Raw genomic sequence first — 18072 nt, forward strand, 5'->3', positions numbered from 1 at the left:
GAAGTTTTATCCATGACCCTAAATTTTCTCATGAGGAAGCAACAGCTTTGAAGGGACAAACCTATTATTTTTCTCCCATGCCTGCAAGGCTATTTACTGTTGTGCCAGGCTTAACTTGCATAAATCCCTTAAATTATTTGATATCCTTTTGGGACTGAGATTAGAAAATTTTTCAGGCTGCAATTACCAGTTCATGGAGGGATGGAAAAAAGCCAAACCAAGATATATTCCTGAAAGTTCTTCTGCAGTGAAGGGCAGCCATGTCATGTCAGCAAGTAGTTTCTATTTGCTAAAATTATTTGTTAAGTGAGAATGACACCTTATCCAGTGTATGATTTTACTATTCCTTTCCCGTATATCTTGTCTTAGTAAGCCTCCTCATGAATAGTACAAAGTGCATTATATTACCTTTTTCTTGTTGAAGTTTATTTCATGTTCTTGAGTAAATTACATTTAATTGTCATTGCAAGTTTGATTCTGGGAATATGTTTAAAAGACACTTTATGCGTTCCCTAGCAGTGGCATTACTTAACTCTGAGAAGATTGCCTCCATTGTATCTAGTAATAATAGAAAACTGATTTTTCCATAGGTCAGTCCAAAAACTGGCCACCTGTACACCAAATTTATGTTACTTCCTTTGATTAACTCTCATTGGAGATTTTCTACTCAAGTGTTGTCAGTTTTATTGGGGGTCTTACAAATATTGGTGGATTTAGCCCTCACAGTCAGAAGAAAAAGTCTACATATACCCAAAGTACCAAAGGCAAAGAAACATATTGGATTTTTAAATTTTTTAAATATCATGTAACTTTTATTCCAGTTCTGTATATTAGTAGAACAGAACAATATATTCAAAACTATAATAGATATATAGATATCAATCACATTGGACTCCAAGAAACTGTTCTTTTGGACCCAATGCACACCTCCCTGTCATCAAAGGAACTCTCTTTGACTTCTGTGGTGTTTGGCTTAGGCTCAGGGAGATGTGTGTATAAGGGAATTCGGATTGAGAGATAACAATTTTGTATCATTCCTACTTTGGGGCTCTGTCAGGCACAGCCTAGGTTTAACACATCTGTGTTTCCTCTGTACTGTTGCTGTAGAGTCACCACTGCTGTAAAATGTGACAGCAAGGTTCAACATACCTTCTCAAAATATGTCTCTGAGGCTCTGTCTTTTCTGCTTATGTTCATGAGGTAACTTGTCTGAGTGAGACAGTACTCGAACTAAAAAGCAGTGTCAGTAGCTCAGTTACAGCTGTAAGACCTTCTGACACAGCTCATCACCTTTATTGTTGCAACAATATGTTCTACATTAGAAATTTCTTTGTGCTAGGACAGTTCAAAAATTTTCTGTTCTATTGCATACACTTGGGAGTTGTGAGAAGGCATTAGTAGTCTAATAGGATTTGATAACTTTTGTCTGCATTGACATTTACTGTTGCCTTTTTAAACTATAGTGAGATCAAAATTCATCTTGTGCCCCTGGACAGGCCAACACACCAAGTAAAAGAGATATATTTTCAAGGGTACATGCATCATAGCTAGGACCCCCCTCCAACCTGTAACCTGAGTCATCTTTAAAACAAAGACTGGACAGATTGGGAGTATGGATCAAGTTTTGCAAGGTATTTCTGACATGTTCTGTGTTATGCAATGTTGCAATCAGATATATTTCATTGATAGGGAAAGGAAATGTTTGTGAAACAAGCATAAGCATTTGGCTGATCCTGTGGAAACCCCAGCTCTTTAGTGTTCACAGTGAGCTTTTTGTCAGTTGGTTATTTGTTTTTATTCAAAACTGAAGTTGTGAGGGACAGACTACAATGAAATCTCTGAACTGGCTGTGAGATAACCAGGAATGCTTCAGCTAGGGAATAGAATTTTCTTTCTCCAGTATAAATTTCCATAGTTTGCTATATTATGAGCTACATTGGCCCAGTAGCTCTCAGACTTTTGTGCTGCTCAGTCCGATACCAGGAAATTCATGAACTAGGAACCAGTGTTCCTTGCATTGCATGTCAGTGTCAAAATTCCTATTTATTTTACTGGAAAGAGGAGGCCTTTTTTAGGTGACCTTTCTTGCTGGCAAGGAAAATATTTCTTCTAAGGCAAAAAATGTACTGTCCATAATTTTATGGTAGCAACAGTGAATAAATTGAATATTGCAGTCCTTCAGTTTTGCCAAGTTGTCATCTAAAGCAACAATAAGAATATGAGTCCACTTTGTTCTGCCAGTTTCTGAAGGTATCATAGAGGTTAAATAGCAAGTACCTAATGTTTCTACTTTGGATGGTGTTATAAAGGAAATTGGATAAACACAGGAATATAAATCAAGGAAAGGTGCTAGAAAATTGTGCCATCAGTTAGAAAAATGTGCCATACTAATACCTGATCTATCCTCTTACTCGCTGAAAGTAGAAAAGAGAAAAGTATTCAGTATCTTGAGTAATCCAGGCACTGATTAATTGCATCCCATAATGCTTTCTAATGTATCTTCTAGAAAACCTTATAAATCATACACAGGCCTTTTCTCTTTAAATGCTACTTTATCAATTCTCAATTGTTCAACTTTCAAAATAAAGGAAGAAAATTAGGGTCTGAGCAGCTGGGATTTATTTTCCTCCTCAGGGCCTGGATTCAGTTCAGTATTTAGGAACATGTACAGCCTGAAGCAGATGCGCAGTCCCATTAAAGATTTGTTCTTAAGTACCTTTGTGAATGATGATTATTTTTGGTCTTTCAAAACACTGTGACATTTGATGTGTGTTAGAAAAACATCCCACTTGAGAAAGGTCACACAAAAAAACAAGGAAAGCAGTTGTTTTCATTAATATAACTATGGGCATGAGTTTCAAACCTGCGATACAGTAAGTTTTACGTGGCTTCGCATTTCATTGCTGGTGCCTGAATGTGTGACTCTTACACATTTCTGCAGGAAAATTAAATAGCAAGTTATAGTTGTTCTGCTTAATAAGCCCCAAATAATGGGAAAGTTGTGAAACTTGTAAACTGATGAAGCCAGTTGTGATTGTTCCACCCTGTATTTCAAACCTGGAAAATTATTCAAGTTTGGGTCTATTTCTAGCTTCTTGTGGGAAATATTTTGCAAAGTCTTCTTTAGGTAAGAGCTACTAGAACTTCCATTTCTTTAACCATAGATTCATACAGGGTTTTGAAATAGATTTGGAAATATATGGTGATGGTGGAGAATGTTTTAACTTTGGTAGCAAGCATGGTACAGCAAAATATTGATAATTATAGAGTTCTGCAAAATCTGCCAATCTTGTTGAATAGAGAGGAAATTACTGCTTTTATTATGCATTCCTTTGGCCCACTTTTTAAAAGAATGTCGGAAATAAGGATAAGAGGTTATGTAAAATAGCAAGAGAGGAAGTCTTTAGCTGAGTCAGGAAATCAAGTTCAGTGCACCAGCTAGCATTAACCTCCTCTCCCACGTGCTAATGAAAGCATAGCATTACATGTCAGTCAGTGTTTTGGGTCTGCTTTAAATTGCAATCAACCAGCAAGCTGTCTTTCTGAAATACACTAGTAGAAATTTATTGAAAATATTCCATTGTTACATTTTATACATGGCTATTATAATATAAAATTATGTTATGATTTTCTGTGGAGGTACATTTTGATGTTCTTCTTACTTTCCTACCCCCAAAAAATTGTTAGTTATGGAATCAGTCATAAATGGAAACAAACTATTTGATCACTCCGTCCAGCTCATGTCAAGGGGAAAGGCTAATAAAAAGAGACCAACTCTCTCTGTAAATAGTCAGGAAGAATGAGAAAAAAACTGTAACCAAAGCAAGTCCATATGTAACATACTGTAGTTACTCTTTCCTAACTATAATGAAGGTAATTTCAAAGATTTGTAGGATCCCTATCTTAAAACTCTGCCCTCATTTTCTAGCTAATGTGTACATGATTTTCCAACTTCAGAAAGAAAACCTCTTTTCTCAGGTATGATATACTTTTCCTACCAGGTTTATTTTGCAGACTTTGAAGACCAGTAGGAAGTGGATTTTAAAATGCTTCCCAGAGTATGACTTCAAACTGAATGCTCGACTACTTGTCATCCTTACAGAGCAGAGCCACAAGGGCTGATTTCCTCCTGGGGGCATTCCTTGTGGGAGCAGCCCATCACACCATGGTTGTAGAGTTACTGCTACCTGTGTCAGTGTCACACAATCCCCATATTTTTCCAAGCCTCTCAGTTGCCTCTCCTGATGGCAGTTGGCAGTTTGTATAGTTTTAGTCACCACAGTACAAAACCAGCATAGAACTACCGGTTTCCTTAGGATAAACAGGGTCCTTAAGCATGAGCAGGAAAGAGGAGAAAAGAAGGGAATGGGATTGTTCAGTATAGTTAAAGATTAAAGTGCAGCCTTTTTAAGGACGTCTGTCCAAAGTAAACTTCCCTGTAAAGTAACACTGCTTTTCTGCTAAGATATTGTTGAACGGATTTATATTTAATGGGAACAATGAATAATCCTCCTTGTTCTTCTCTCATTTTGTCAATGAGTGCATGTACTATGCAGGACTTAAGGCCCATCACAAAATGCTAGAGGATCAGGGGATGGCAGGGATGAAGTGACTGTCAAGTTGTGATGAAATTGGAAAACACAGGGACATGTTGAGCCAATAGACCTGCTCAGGTTATCAAGACTGAAGTCTGGCATGGCACACAGCACCGTGTCCAGCCTCCTCACAGAAAGGCTCACCACCTTGCCTAGTATGCTGTGCTTAGGAGCGAGGCTAAAGTCTGAAAGTGAGGTTAGAGAGTGAGAGGCTAATTCTTCTCTGTATTGAACTGGGATAGATCAAGTTGAGCACCTCATAAATCACTGGATGAACAACATAAACACACAAGATACAAAAATTGCTTATTTTCTTTTATGTCATGCTTTTTTCCAGTAACTCTCTCCTGATGAAATGTCTGCATATTTGAGAAGGTGAGGATTACAGGATAGATGTGGTGACTGTTTTCTCAAAGGCTAGAGGTGATAACAAATAGATCCTGTGAACAAGGTTTCGTCTTCTAAAAGTTGTCAGATTAGTACCATATGCCAGAAATAAATACACATAAAAATGTTAAGTAATGAAGAAAGCTGCTGTGCTTTTTTCTCCAAAGTATTGTTCCATATGCAATATTAATCAAAAGGACAGATTTCATTATTTTCTTAGCCACCAGTTCAAGGACCACACACCCAACTGCAAATAGTCCGCTGTTCTCCCAGATGTTTGGAATAGGACTTTTATTATATTTTCATTGCATTTTTTCTTTTTTCCTCAGGGACATTACGTTCAACTCTTTTTGATATCCACATCCATCCACATTGATGCTAACCTGTGACACTCTGTGACATGTCACATACAACTGGATTGTCTGGAGAGGTCTGTTGGCATTCTGGTAGGGTAGAGAATCTGACAATTTGAAGATCTCTGCCTCAAATCTCATTTGATGGTTTCCAACTAGTACCTTGCAGACAGATACCCTTGCTGTAGCTAATATCCTGAACAGCATTTTTAACAGAGAGACAAAGGATTACAACTGCAGCAAAAGACTGAACTTCATACCCTTTCTTTTTTTTTTTACCTGACATAATCTCTGAACAGAAAATTCCACTTTAAAAAATCCAAATAAAATGAAACAGTCTTTCCATGCAAATATTCCCATCGTGGAGATGGACTCATTGATCAGGGCAATAGAGAACCTTGTGACAACAGTAGCCCACAGGGCTTCCTTGTGTTTACAGCATCAGCACTCCTCTGCCCCACATCACAAAGTCAGCCTCTCTCCTGCTGAGCATCAACACTGTGATTCATTGAACACAGCAGAAACAGAGGAAGAAGTCAGGGAAACTAAAACTGAGGAGATAGGGCGAGAAATCTCAATATGCTCAGCACTATTCCCTTATAAAAGAACTAGAAGTATAATTAGGAATAAAAGTTAAGCCACTCTGGAAGGAAAATAAAGTTGTTGTGAACTAATATTGAAAACCATCAGATCTTTGATACAAAAATGATAAGCCTTATGATGAAAAGTGCTTTTCAAAAAGGTATTTAGGTTTCTGCAAGCAGAAAAGCCTGGAAATCCCTCCCATAACAAATTTAAATTGTATAGTGTAACTTTCACTTACTTATTAAATTCTTACATGAATTTAAACCTCTTTCGAGTATTTTCTTTACAGATTTTTTCCTCTAAATTATAAATGCATTCAATTATAATATCATAAGCACTGGAAAATATTTTATCCTTCACCTGAAATATTCACAATATGCTCTGTTTGAGAAAATTGGATTCCTGTGCTCACATGTTTAATCACAAGTTCCACACTTGAAAACATCCTCAAGGGTATAAAAAACATTGCTATGTTGAAAGAAATATTCTTCACTGCATGTACAGGATTTATTCAAGCAAACATCAGACAGAAAGCAAAACTACAAACTCAAGAGAGCTCTGATTTAGAAAATCAATAGAAAAAATCATGTAAAAGACACACCAAACTATAAAGTGATAACAGATGAAAATATGAAAATATGGATGAGATCCCAGAGAAAAATCACAACAAGACCATAAAAATCTGAGCAAATACACAACTACAAGTGATACAGCAATCCTAACCACTAAGGGTTCATCTCTGGATTAATATTTTTAAGAAATGTGCGTTATTAGAAAATTCAACCATCTCAAGGAGTAAGAACATGCCAAGAGTAATAAAAAAAAATAACATGAATGTGTAAGTGCTGAGAAAAAGCATTGCACTTTTGACAGAAAATGAACATTTTCTGCAGAAAATGTAGAATCATAGAATGATTTTGGTTGGAAAGGACCTTAAAGGTCCTAATTCCAATCCCCTGCTACTAGCAGGGTTTCCTTCCACTAGAATATTTCATAAATCCATACTCATTTGAAATGGGAAAGTACATGAACTTAGTCATTTTATTTACATTTATTCCAAAAGACAGAATGAACCCTACAATACATGACAGGGGAGATATTTTATGGCATGTAAATGTTACATTACATAAAATAGTAAACAGGTATTTTTTGTAACCATTAGCAGCCTTAGTTTTCAGACTGTGGTCTAAAAGTTTAAAAGTCATTGAGCTACCACCCACTGTGCAGGACAAGGAGCAACAAAGTAATTCCTCTGTTAAAATTTGACTTTAACCTGAGAAACTGTAGAGCTGAGAGAGAAGTCTTACAAATGACTTCGGAAAAGGTTGACGCTACCCCATGCAATGGCAGCTGGCAGGTCATGCTCAATATCAGCTCCAAAAGGTTGGATGCAGGGGAGTAAGTTACTGAAGCTGTCAGGATGATGTGGAAGATGCAGAAGTCACAAGATACAACCCAGAGAAGACTGTGAGGATTCAGTAGAACATAGAAGTTTGTCACCTGAACGCCTCATAGGAAAGTCACACCCAGAGTCCTTCAATCCCAACTGAGGAACTGCCAAGCAAACTCATATTGATAAACACCAAGAAAAACAAGGTTTAATTGGAAAGTCTGCATTCGCTGGTGCTCCATTCCAAGAAAATTTTTGAAAGTCATCTCCCACCTATAAATATCTCCTAATGCATACCTGGCCTGTTTATAAAGCAGCTTTTCAACAGTTCTGCATACTGTAAGCTTTCCTAAATTGACACAATCCCCTAGCAGTATCAGGACACAGAAGTAAATGTTCAGGTGTATATGCATAGAAACTAGATTAAATGTATAATTATCTTACTAGCTTACACTGTATCTGAAACATTCCTACAATCATATGGATTATAGACAACCTTTGAAATTACGCCTGACCATAGGTTTTGGACTAACTTTTCCAGCAGTCCATGGTATATGAGTAATTTTGTCATCTTTAGCAATTCATAAATTGTTAAAACAAGGAGAACATTCACAGATTTCTATTACTGCATTTGTTAGACAATTCATAAAAGCTATACCTACCTATGAATTTTTTGTATATTGTATTTCTACTAATTGCTATGCATGGTGTGCTTCTCTGAATCTGATAGTTTCAGAGAGACTGAAATATCTTAAACAGGAGAACAACAAATATTGAATGACAAGTATCAGACAATGCAATTCTCTTCTTCAACTCCAAATTTAATGGGTGAAAAATGATTTGTGCTATTAACCTTGAAGAATTCTGGACTTAGCAAGGCAAAATCACTGCATCACTGTCTGCAACACCTTTTAAGAGAATTTTTTTTTAAAGTATTGAAAAACATGTCAAATATAATGTCTTTTGTTGTAGAGCTTGTACAAATCAATGCTGCTGACTGAGGGCATTTAAATAAGTGGAAGCACTTATGTGACTATTCAGATCTAGTAAACTCAAGTTTTATTTCATTTTAATCAAATACAGTTCATTCTTTACAATCACTCTTTTTTTTTTTACATCAAAGAATAACATGAATGAACTGCTTGACATGTCTATCCCTTCTCTTTGTTGCAAGCTTTGCCATCATTTGCTCTGTACCTATAATTATATCATTTAACTGATGTTGTAAAAAGGGGAAGTTTTGGTCTGTGTGTTGTCCTATTTGGCTGTTTACCCCAAAGAAGAGAGAAGAGACAGGGATGAGACATGAATTCCAGTCCCTGCATGTGCACAGAAAGATCCTCAAATAGGAAATCTCAGGAAAATCCAGTGGAGGGAAGGAGTAGGATATGCAGAAGACTGAGGCATGAATCTTTCTCCAAGATTCTCCTAGGTCACAAAACACTTTGGCAAATTCACTCGTTTGGAAGGAGATAATCACTTTATCTGGTTTAGATAAATAACACAGATTGTATGATGTGATGCTACAATATAAGGAAAGAAAAGGAGCCAAGATATCGAAAAAAACCCACATTCTCAGTGGATGAAAATGATGTGACAGTTGCTCTGATGGGGACATTTGCCTTAACAGTCCTACACGCAGCCAGTGTGTGAATTTGCTCCTGTGATAACTGAAGCTGCTGTTCTGCCAGATTCTTAACCTTTCAGAGATGACTGAATCTTGACGCTGATAGAAACAAATCCAGTTTCTAAAATGCTATTGTGTCATTTGGGTTGAAAGATACTATATACACATGATTTTCTTAAATAAATGTACTGTAAAATATGGGACAGCTTTGATTTATAACTAGTTAAGAGGTTTCAAATGTTGTATTTCATACAGTCACTTCGACAATTTGGATGCTACAAAACTTACTCATCCCAGAGGAATGCAAAGCCAGAGGGAGAGAAAATTACAGGCCTATGATTCTTTCTTTCTCTCTTTCTCTCTTTCTTTCTTTCTTTCTTTCTTTCTTTCTTTCTTTCTTTCTTTCTTTCTTTCTTTCTTTCTTTCTTTCTTTCTTTCTTTCTTTCTTTCTTTCTTTCTTTCTTTCTTTCTTTCTTTTCTTTCTTTCTTTCTTTTTTCTTTCTTTTCTTTCTTTTCTTTCTTTTCTTTCTTTTCTTTCTTTTCTTTCTTTTCTTTCTTTTCTTTCTTTTCTTTCTTTTCTTTCTTTTCTTTCTTTTCTTTTCTTTTCTTTCTTTTCTTTTCTTTCTTTCTTTTCTTTCTTTCCTTTCTTTTCTTTCTTTCCTTTCTTTTCTTTCTTTTCTTTCTTTTTGGATATGGTTCACCAAAACCCACATTAAAAACAAAATGACTTTTTCATTGGTCAGTCATTGAGGAAATAAAAGCAATTAAATGGCACATTGATTTTCAAATTTCCTTCTTCCAGACTTAAGTATATGTACTTCAGGAGCTAACATTGAAATATTATTACTTTACATCCACTTCTAGCTATGGCACAGCACTTCACAAAACCTGCTTGCACAGCATTACACAAGGTGGAGGCCAGCAAATTAAGCTGACCTCATATTCCCTTTAAGAACAGAAAGTAGTGAGGGGTGAGATTCCATTTTAGGAATAGCTATGTTTAGGCTAAGCTAGAAACAGGCAGTTCAGGTAGCTAAAAGGTTGTGCTGAAAATCTGTTGGAACAGATCTTCTAAACAATACTGAGCACTAGACTTAAGCTTTTCTCTCCTGTGTCAAGGCAAGTAACTATATGGACTCTGCCAGAAGAAAAACTGGCCTTATGGAAGAAAAATCCAGTGGAATTCACAGTCTCTGGCAGCACCCAACATGAGACGTTTGGGGAAGAGTATAAAATTAAGCAAACTACATCCTGATATTCTCCCAGCCTCATATTTGAGCCAAAGGTGGTATCTTTATATTTAATAGTTCTCAGTGGATTTTTTTAATGAACATGAGAATTCAATTTGAAACCAGATATCACTAGTCACAGAATCCTGCAATTACCAGATTAGTTAGCTAGTCTATGCATTAAATCTTTAGAAACAAAATGGACTTTCAATGTGAAGTTTTACTTCATGCAAATAAAATATAAAGTCTTATAGAAAGGCTTTAAGGTCCATTTATAGGCAGAAATGGTACTTCAAAATATGATCCCTTTCATTTTGTTTTCTCAAATCAGTTTGGACTATTGGAAAAAACTGGTAAACTGCATATATATCACAAAGCATGAATTAAATATATTGTTGAGCTCAAGCTGGCTAACAAGGATGCTTTCTTCCATCTAAGAAATCCTTTTTTGTGTTTCAAAGAAATTTTTTCTTTTATTTGGGACAATATTTAGAGACAAGGAATACAGTGTTGAATTTTAAAAGGACAGCAAGGTCAGTGAAGGAGAGGAAGAAAGTGCCCTAGACACCAGTGCAGATTCCTCTGCAGCTCAAAGTAAAGACCATGGTGAGGCAGTTGTGCCCCTGCAGCCCATGGACGTCGATAGTAGAGCAGAGATCCACCTGCAGCATGGAGGAACCCACACTTGAGAAGGTGGATGCTTGAAGAAGGATGTGACTCCATGGGAAACCTGAGCTGGAGAAGACTCACTGCAAGATCTGTAGACCAGGGGGTAGCCTGTGCTGGAGCAGCTTTGCTGGCAGGACTTGTGGCCTAACAGGGCACCTACACTGAAGCAGCCTGCTCCTGAAGGACTACATCCTCTGGAAGACACCTCACCTAGAGCAGAGGAGGATGTGAAAAGTCCTCCCACTGAGAAGGAAGGCGCATCAGAGACACCATGTGATGAACCAACTGCATCCCCCATCCACCATTCTGTTGTGCCATCTGGGGGAAGAAGGGAGAGCAAATAGAAAGCTGAGCCCAGGAAGAATGAAGGGGTGGGGGGAAGATCTTTTTAAGATTTAGTTTTATTTCTCATATTTGTGCTCTGATTTGATTAGTATTAAATTAAACTAATTTCCCATGTGAAGCCTTTTTTGATCGCGATGATGCCTAGTGAGTGACCTCTTCCTGCCCTTACCTTAACCCATGAGCCTTTTGTAATATTTTCTCTCCCTTGTCAAACTGAGGAATGGAATTACAGAGCAGCTTTGGTGGGCACCTGGCATTCACCCAGGGTCAATCCACACTGTGATAAAACAAAATTTAACTTTCTTTCAATAAAAGTGAAATATGATATCCAGGTTACAGTTTCTGACTCATTTTCTTCTTTGGTGCACCCCTGATCTTAGTTGAGTTGGAGTGCAGTCATAATTTACAGACTTGTGACAGAGACATGTCTCTACATTTTCAGCTGCCAAAGTTGCTATGCTACCAGGTTTTGGTAGAGCTGCACTCTTGACGGCCTACTTTGGGGTATTCACTGTACATAGACAGCTCAGATGATTAAAGGAAAGCTATCAGTAGTAATAGAAGCATTAAGGTTGGAAAAGACCTTCAAGATCATCAAGTCCAACCTTTGATCTAACATCACCATGTCAACTAAACCATGCCACTAAGTGCCACATCCAGTCTTTCTTGAACACTTCTGGGCATCATGATTCTACCACTTCCCTGGACAGCTTGTTGCAAGGCTTAACCATCCTTTCAGTGAAGAAATTTTTCCTGATGCCCAACCTGAACCTCTCCTAGCACAGCTTAGGACCATTTCTTCTTGCTCTATTGCTCAATGACTTTCTTGTACTGAGGGGCCCCAAACTGAACATAGGATTGGAGATGCAGCTTCACCAGTGCCAAGTACAGGGGGACAATCACTGTCCTGGTACTGCTGACCACAGTGTTCCTGATGCAAGCCAGGATGCAACCAGCCTTCTTTGCTGCTTGGGCACATGCTGGCTCATGCTTAGCTGCTGTTGATCAGAACCCCCAGGACCTTCTCCTACACCATTTTCTGGCCACCCTTTCCCCAGTCTGCATTGCTGCATGGGGTTATTGTGACTGAAATGCAGGATCGGGCACTTGCCCTTGTTGAACTTAATTTAATTTTCCACAGCCCCATTGATCCAGTCTGCCTAGGTCTCTCTCTCTGCAGAGCTTTTCTACCCTCCAGCAGTTCCACCCAATTTAGAGTCATCCATGGATTTACTGAGGGAACACTCAATCCCCTCATCTCGATCATGGATAATGATATTAAACAAGACTGACCTCAATACTCAGCCTTGAGGAACCCCACTAGTAAGCAGATGCCAAATGGATGTGTTACTATTCCTCACCACTCTTCAGAGCAGCCATCCAGCCAGTTTTTAACCCAGCAAAGAGCACACCTGTCCAAGCTGTGGACTCACAGGTTCTCCAGGAGAATGCTGTGGAAGAGAGTATAAAAGGCTTTGCTGAAATTCAGGAAGACTACATACACAACGTTTCCCTCATCCACTAGGCAGGTCACTTGGTCATAAAAGAAGATAAGGTTGGTCAAGTGGGACTTGCCTTTCTTAACCCCATGCTGACTGGGCCCAATCCCCTGATTGTCCTGTAAATCAAATCTTTCATATGTCTCTAGTGAAGAAAAATATATTTTGAAACTTGGCACTAGATAGAAGAAAATGAAAAAAAAAAAAAAAAGTCTCCATCTTCATAGCCTGAAATTCAAGTTCGAAGTCATTAGTTGTGTTTTCTCTCTCATACAAAGGAAGGAAGGAAAGCATAGTTATCCCAAATGAACACAATGGTAAATCCAAGTAATTATACAGTACTCTTCATCTGAAGACCCTGAACAGTTAATAATCACTAATTAAGCCTTGCAGCATTTCTGGAAGGGATATGCAACTTGAATAATACATTACTCAGGGGACCCAAACTGTAAGCTTTTTGTGTGACCCACAGGTTAACTGGAAAATTCTGGATAAAATACATCTCAAGGCCTAGGATGTTAATGTCTTTTTAAACTCAACTCCAGTGAAATAGTCCCACTATGACATCTGCTCCATGGAGGCAAAAGAAACAGACCACAAATAGGGATGCAGGGTTCTAGCAAATGCAAAATAATGGAGAAGGGCAGTGATGGGAATTTAGAATGGATTACACTTTACTCCACATGCTCAAGATTTCATTTGAGGTTTGTTTATCAGGTGTTTTCTTCCAGATAATTTCTTATCAAGCAAAGCAGCCTTGTAAAAAATTGGACAGTGATTATAAATGTCCCACTTTCACTAATGCCTTCCATAGACAGAAGGTATAACACAGTTACTTTATACTTAAGGGCCACAAGTTCTTCTACAGGTAGCATGTTTTCTGTATCAAAAGGCCAGGCTAGTTTAGAGTCTGCTCTCACTCATACCATCAGTAATTTAGAACAACTTCATTGAAGTCATTAAGTGGGCTCAGTCCAGCACAAGTCTAGTCCAAATGTAAAGCTGAAAATATGAAATAATAATGGCTTCTGTTTGAAAGAGAGAGGCCACAATGAAATTTTGTGGCCTTAATAACATTGAAGGCATTTTGTGATAACCATTTGGCAGCTGGATTTTTTCCTCTCAGATGCACCTAAAGCACAAACATGTCTTTAAGGTTCCTCCAATCTTTCAATAAACCTAAATTCTGTTGCTGATTTCAGATTTTTTTTCCCACTGAAGGAGTGAACTGGATTCTTCTCAATCTAGAAATTGCACTTAGATGCAATTTTCTCAAAGTTAGGAGAAGGAATATGCTTCTCATTTAACATCTGGTTCTCACCAAACCAATTAACCTAAAGAAAGTTTTCATATTTTGAGGAAGTGGTTGAAAGTTCTGTGGTAATTAAAAGTGAAAACCAACAAAAACCCCAAAGAAACAAACAAAACCACCAAAGAAACATAAAAACCACCACAGCAAATAAATTAAGCAGTGTTGACTCTTTATTACTTTATTATTTAATAGTCCACCTGTTTGTAAGTCATTGAGATAGACAATCAGCTGTGTTTGTTCTGTTTAATAGATCTCCTTTTTTGCATGAATCCACCTGTGATCTGTCTGTCTTTTGTATTCATCTGGATGTCTATAAGCTGAATTCTTTGTCCCTTCTGTTGACCTTTTTTGTAGATGGAAGCTGATGGTGTCATTCACAACTTCATCCCCTCTTTTGAATGCAAATAGCTATCATCAGGTATGTTCAACATGTGTTATGTAATGCTTATGGAAAGCTTTTGTATTTTATATCCTGCTTGGCAATTGTTTAAGACATGTTTGGAGCTGCAGATCACATCTTATTTGCACCATAATCTGATGTCCTGAGACCACCAGAAGAGGCCCACATAGGTACAGTAAACAAGTATTGCATGAGGTTGCACAAGCTAAATGTCGACACATTAGGTGGGAGATAACCACTAGATAGGTGGGTTTATGTAAATTCCAATTTACAACTTCTCTCCATTTAGCTCCCTGGTATGCTTGATTTATGGAAAACCTCCACCTTGTACCTGTGCAGAATAAACAATGTCCTTTTCCATAAACACGACTCTTTGTCCATGTTTAGAGGATTCCCAAAATCTGGCAAAAATTCTGTGATAAACTTAATATTTGACATTTTTCATCAATTTGTGTGCTAGCTATATGCATGGCTACATCTTTGTGGAAACATTTCCCTGAAGTTATCCTAATGCTAACTCACTTTCATATTACGTCTTTGGTACAGAATCATTGCATGCAGTCTAGTCAAGCTATTTCCTATTTCAAGTGTAATTTTATTATTCTCAAATCTGATACCTTCTCTGTCTATCCAAAACCACAACAGCTTCTTGACAAGTGTTCAGTATGCTCCTGTCCTCCTCTCTCACTCTTAAACTGAGACCAGAAAAAGAAAACCACAGACATGCACTTTGAAAAGGTCAAGTTCTGCTCTCAGCAGCAGCAGCATACTTGAATATAGACTTAGACCCTAATGGGTGCTGTCTGTCAGACTATCTGATAACTAAAAATGGCAAAAATTTCTCCCTCTCAGTAGTTACCAAGTTATAAAAAGTAATGTTAGAACAAGAAAAGTGCTGCTAATAAGAGAAATTTTGATTATAAGGACATAAATGTGATCTCATAATTCTAAATAATAAAAGTAGTAGGAAAATAGCCCTACTGAGGATACTAGCACAGATGATGGCTTATGCTGGCATAGCTTACATTCTTTGTGCATAACCTGTGGCACTTTGGATAAATAGAAATAAGCATGCATCATTTTACCTACAATTTAGTCTGAAGCAGTGACTCAAAGGCCACCACATCATGAAATGGCTGTGGCCCTGCTAAATCACCATCATCACAAACATGTTGAGAAGATATTTGACCACTTTCTTTATGTAAATAGATTAACTGACTTGGTTGCATAAATTATTTTATTCTCATTATTGTTGGTGGATTGCAATTTTGAATATGATTTATTTATTTACCTCTCCCTATATGTTTTTTATCTTACAGTATTGAGACAGATTTAGGCTTTGTTTATGCCTGTGTTCTGTAGAAATTTTTGTTCTAAAACAGTACATTTCCATAGGTTTCAGAGCATCACCTAGACAAGATAAAACTACGCTGTCTGCTAAATTGAAATCATAAACACCCTCTGCTAAAACAAAAGTATACGATTTCTCAGTGCTCTTCCAATTAAGTTCAGAATAAGCAAAAAAATCCCTAAAGTTTGTGATCCTTCTTTGTTTTTCACTTGGTCTGGCATATATGCATGCAAACCTTACAAAGCGTCAACGAGGGAAAGAGTGTGAATACTCAAAAAAATCAATTACTATTTTCTTTAATGTCAACTAAAATAATATGTGAAATCCATCTTCTGGAAATTACTCACAACAAGTGAAAAGGGAACTTTCAATTCAGTGAAAGAATCAATTTGGTGAAAGAATTAGTCATGTAATCTGAAACTTGTGGTTGTGAGATGAAATCAAGGGAAAGGAGGGATGCACAGAACTGATTCTTGATGGATTTAAATTAATGAAGCTCTTTTTCAGGAGGCCTAGACCAAAGGAGATCAATGAGAAATTTAGTGAGTTGATGACATACAGAGTTTGCTATATGAGTTCTCTCCATGCAAGATATTGTTCTACTGCTTTGTATTCTTCTCTAACCTTCAAAAGAAATATGTTGCCCTGATTTTTAAAAGTGTTAAGTTTTCTTTTATAGTTCTTTTGAAAGTTTTAAAGTTCTCATAAAACTTCTTTAGCCTTCTGATAATGTTTACATATTTCTACTGGAGTTCTCACGCACTATTCATGTAAATAATTATTGTTTTACATTCTTCTCTGTGGGAGGAGAGAATTGATAAACTGTTGGTTTGACCAGTGTGGTTGGAGAGGTGGTAATTCCATCCTCCAATCCATGGTCACCTTTGAAATTCTATAAATACCAGATGTTCAAATAAAACTTCATTTTTTTTCTCTTTTGAACTTACCAAACTTCTGTGTCCTTATTTCGTGTCCAATAGCGACAAGAAATATTATAGAATATAGTTATATTACTATCTTATTATTGTGAATTTGCCATTATTTTTATTGTGTACTACCAGCAAGCTCCAGTTGTGTTATGATATCACTGGTTTCAGGAACTTTGGGCTCATAGACTTGAACTGACTGTTTTCATTCACAGGAGTTGAACAGAAAAGAACTGCATGTGTTTTGAGAAAGGTGTTTAAGACATGAACAGAGCATAAAATAACATGTTCTGCAAATATAACTCAAATATCATTATACTTGATAGTTTGGGGATTTTTTTTTTTTTACTTTCAGCAGAAACCAGAGGAAAAGGACAGTAACTGGTCAGTGGCTTCATGTGAGGACAAGGGACTTTGAAGGAGTGAAATGAAACTAGACAGTTGACACAACAAAGAATATGCAGAGTAAAAACAGTCCTGGCAATAGAAAATATACACTACTCTGCTCATCCAGTCCTGTGCTGTCTCCTCTCATGTCTAATATTCTGACTGACAGCCTATAGAATTTTTTTCTGGGCATTTGATCACACTACTTTTGAGGTAGGCTGTTTGGAAAAGCAGAATGCACATGTTGAAAGGGTTTTTTTTCAATTTTGTTCCTCATTCATGTAGATCAGGACCACTGGTAATATCAGAGCTGTGGATATGGATTCCTGACTATTTAATGTTTTGCGTTTTCCTCTTATTGATGCATCTGCTTTGCAGACAGGATGCAGGAATTGTTCAATCTGCAGGTAGTAGGAGCAAGCATCAACCCAATACAGCTACCTGGGTGCTGCTGTACCACTGTGCATCTGCCCAGAATGTGCACACAAGAGCACTGTATTTGCTCTGCAACAGGTGTTAAGGTGCATTAAAAGGCTTTCAAAGGGACTTCAAAGTAAAAAAAAAGAGTATCCCACTCATGAAGTCTTTGTTTCTCAGTCTCAATGGGATGTTGGTGCAGAAAACTCAGAGAAGGAGGATGAAATCTGCTGCTTGAAGTTGTGCATGCTTTGGATATTACAAAGGAGCACAGGGAGCTGCAGTCTTGAGTTTATCTGCATATCCTGATGTAATTTGAGGTTTTGCTAGAAAATTCACAGTGCTCAGTGTTCAGATTCTTTTGTTTCTGTTTTCGCCAAAACAAGGAGAGCTTCTGTAGGGTTTCCTACAGATCCTGACCAATCACAGGACTTCCTGTGTTTCAGACTTTAGACAGTCTACTGGCTCCACTATATGATAGTGCTGGAAATTTAGGATGAATGTAGCCTCAATATTTAAATAGTGTGATGTTGTACATATACTATCTGCAAGTCAGGGAAGAGTTGAAGCACACACAGTATCACCAGTATTGCAAAACTG

General features: G+C 37.3%; 1 long non-coding RNA gene across 1 annotated transcript; it reads left to right on the forward strand.

The window, feature by feature from the left end:
* The first annotated feature begins 13320 nt into the window (after nucleotides 1–13320).
* On the forward strand, nucleotides 13321–17181 carry LOC128786669 (uncharacterized). Its single transcript, XR_008430435.1, has 3 exons — nucleotides 13321–13383; nucleotides 14346–14409; nucleotides 17024–17181. It is a non-coding gene; the product is annotated as an uncharacterized LOC128786669 (long non-coding RNA).
* The last annotated feature ends 891 nt before the right edge of the window (nucleotides 17182–18072 follow it).

Source organism: Vidua chalybeata, chromosome 1 (assembly GCF_026979565.1).
Source record: "Vidua chalybeata isolate OUT-0048 chromosome 1, bVidCha1 merged haplotype, whole genome shotgun sequence".
In the NCBI taxonomy this organism is placed as follows: domain Eukaryota; kingdom Metazoa; phylum Chordata; class Aves; order Passeriformes; family Viduidae; genus Vidua; species Vidua chalybeata.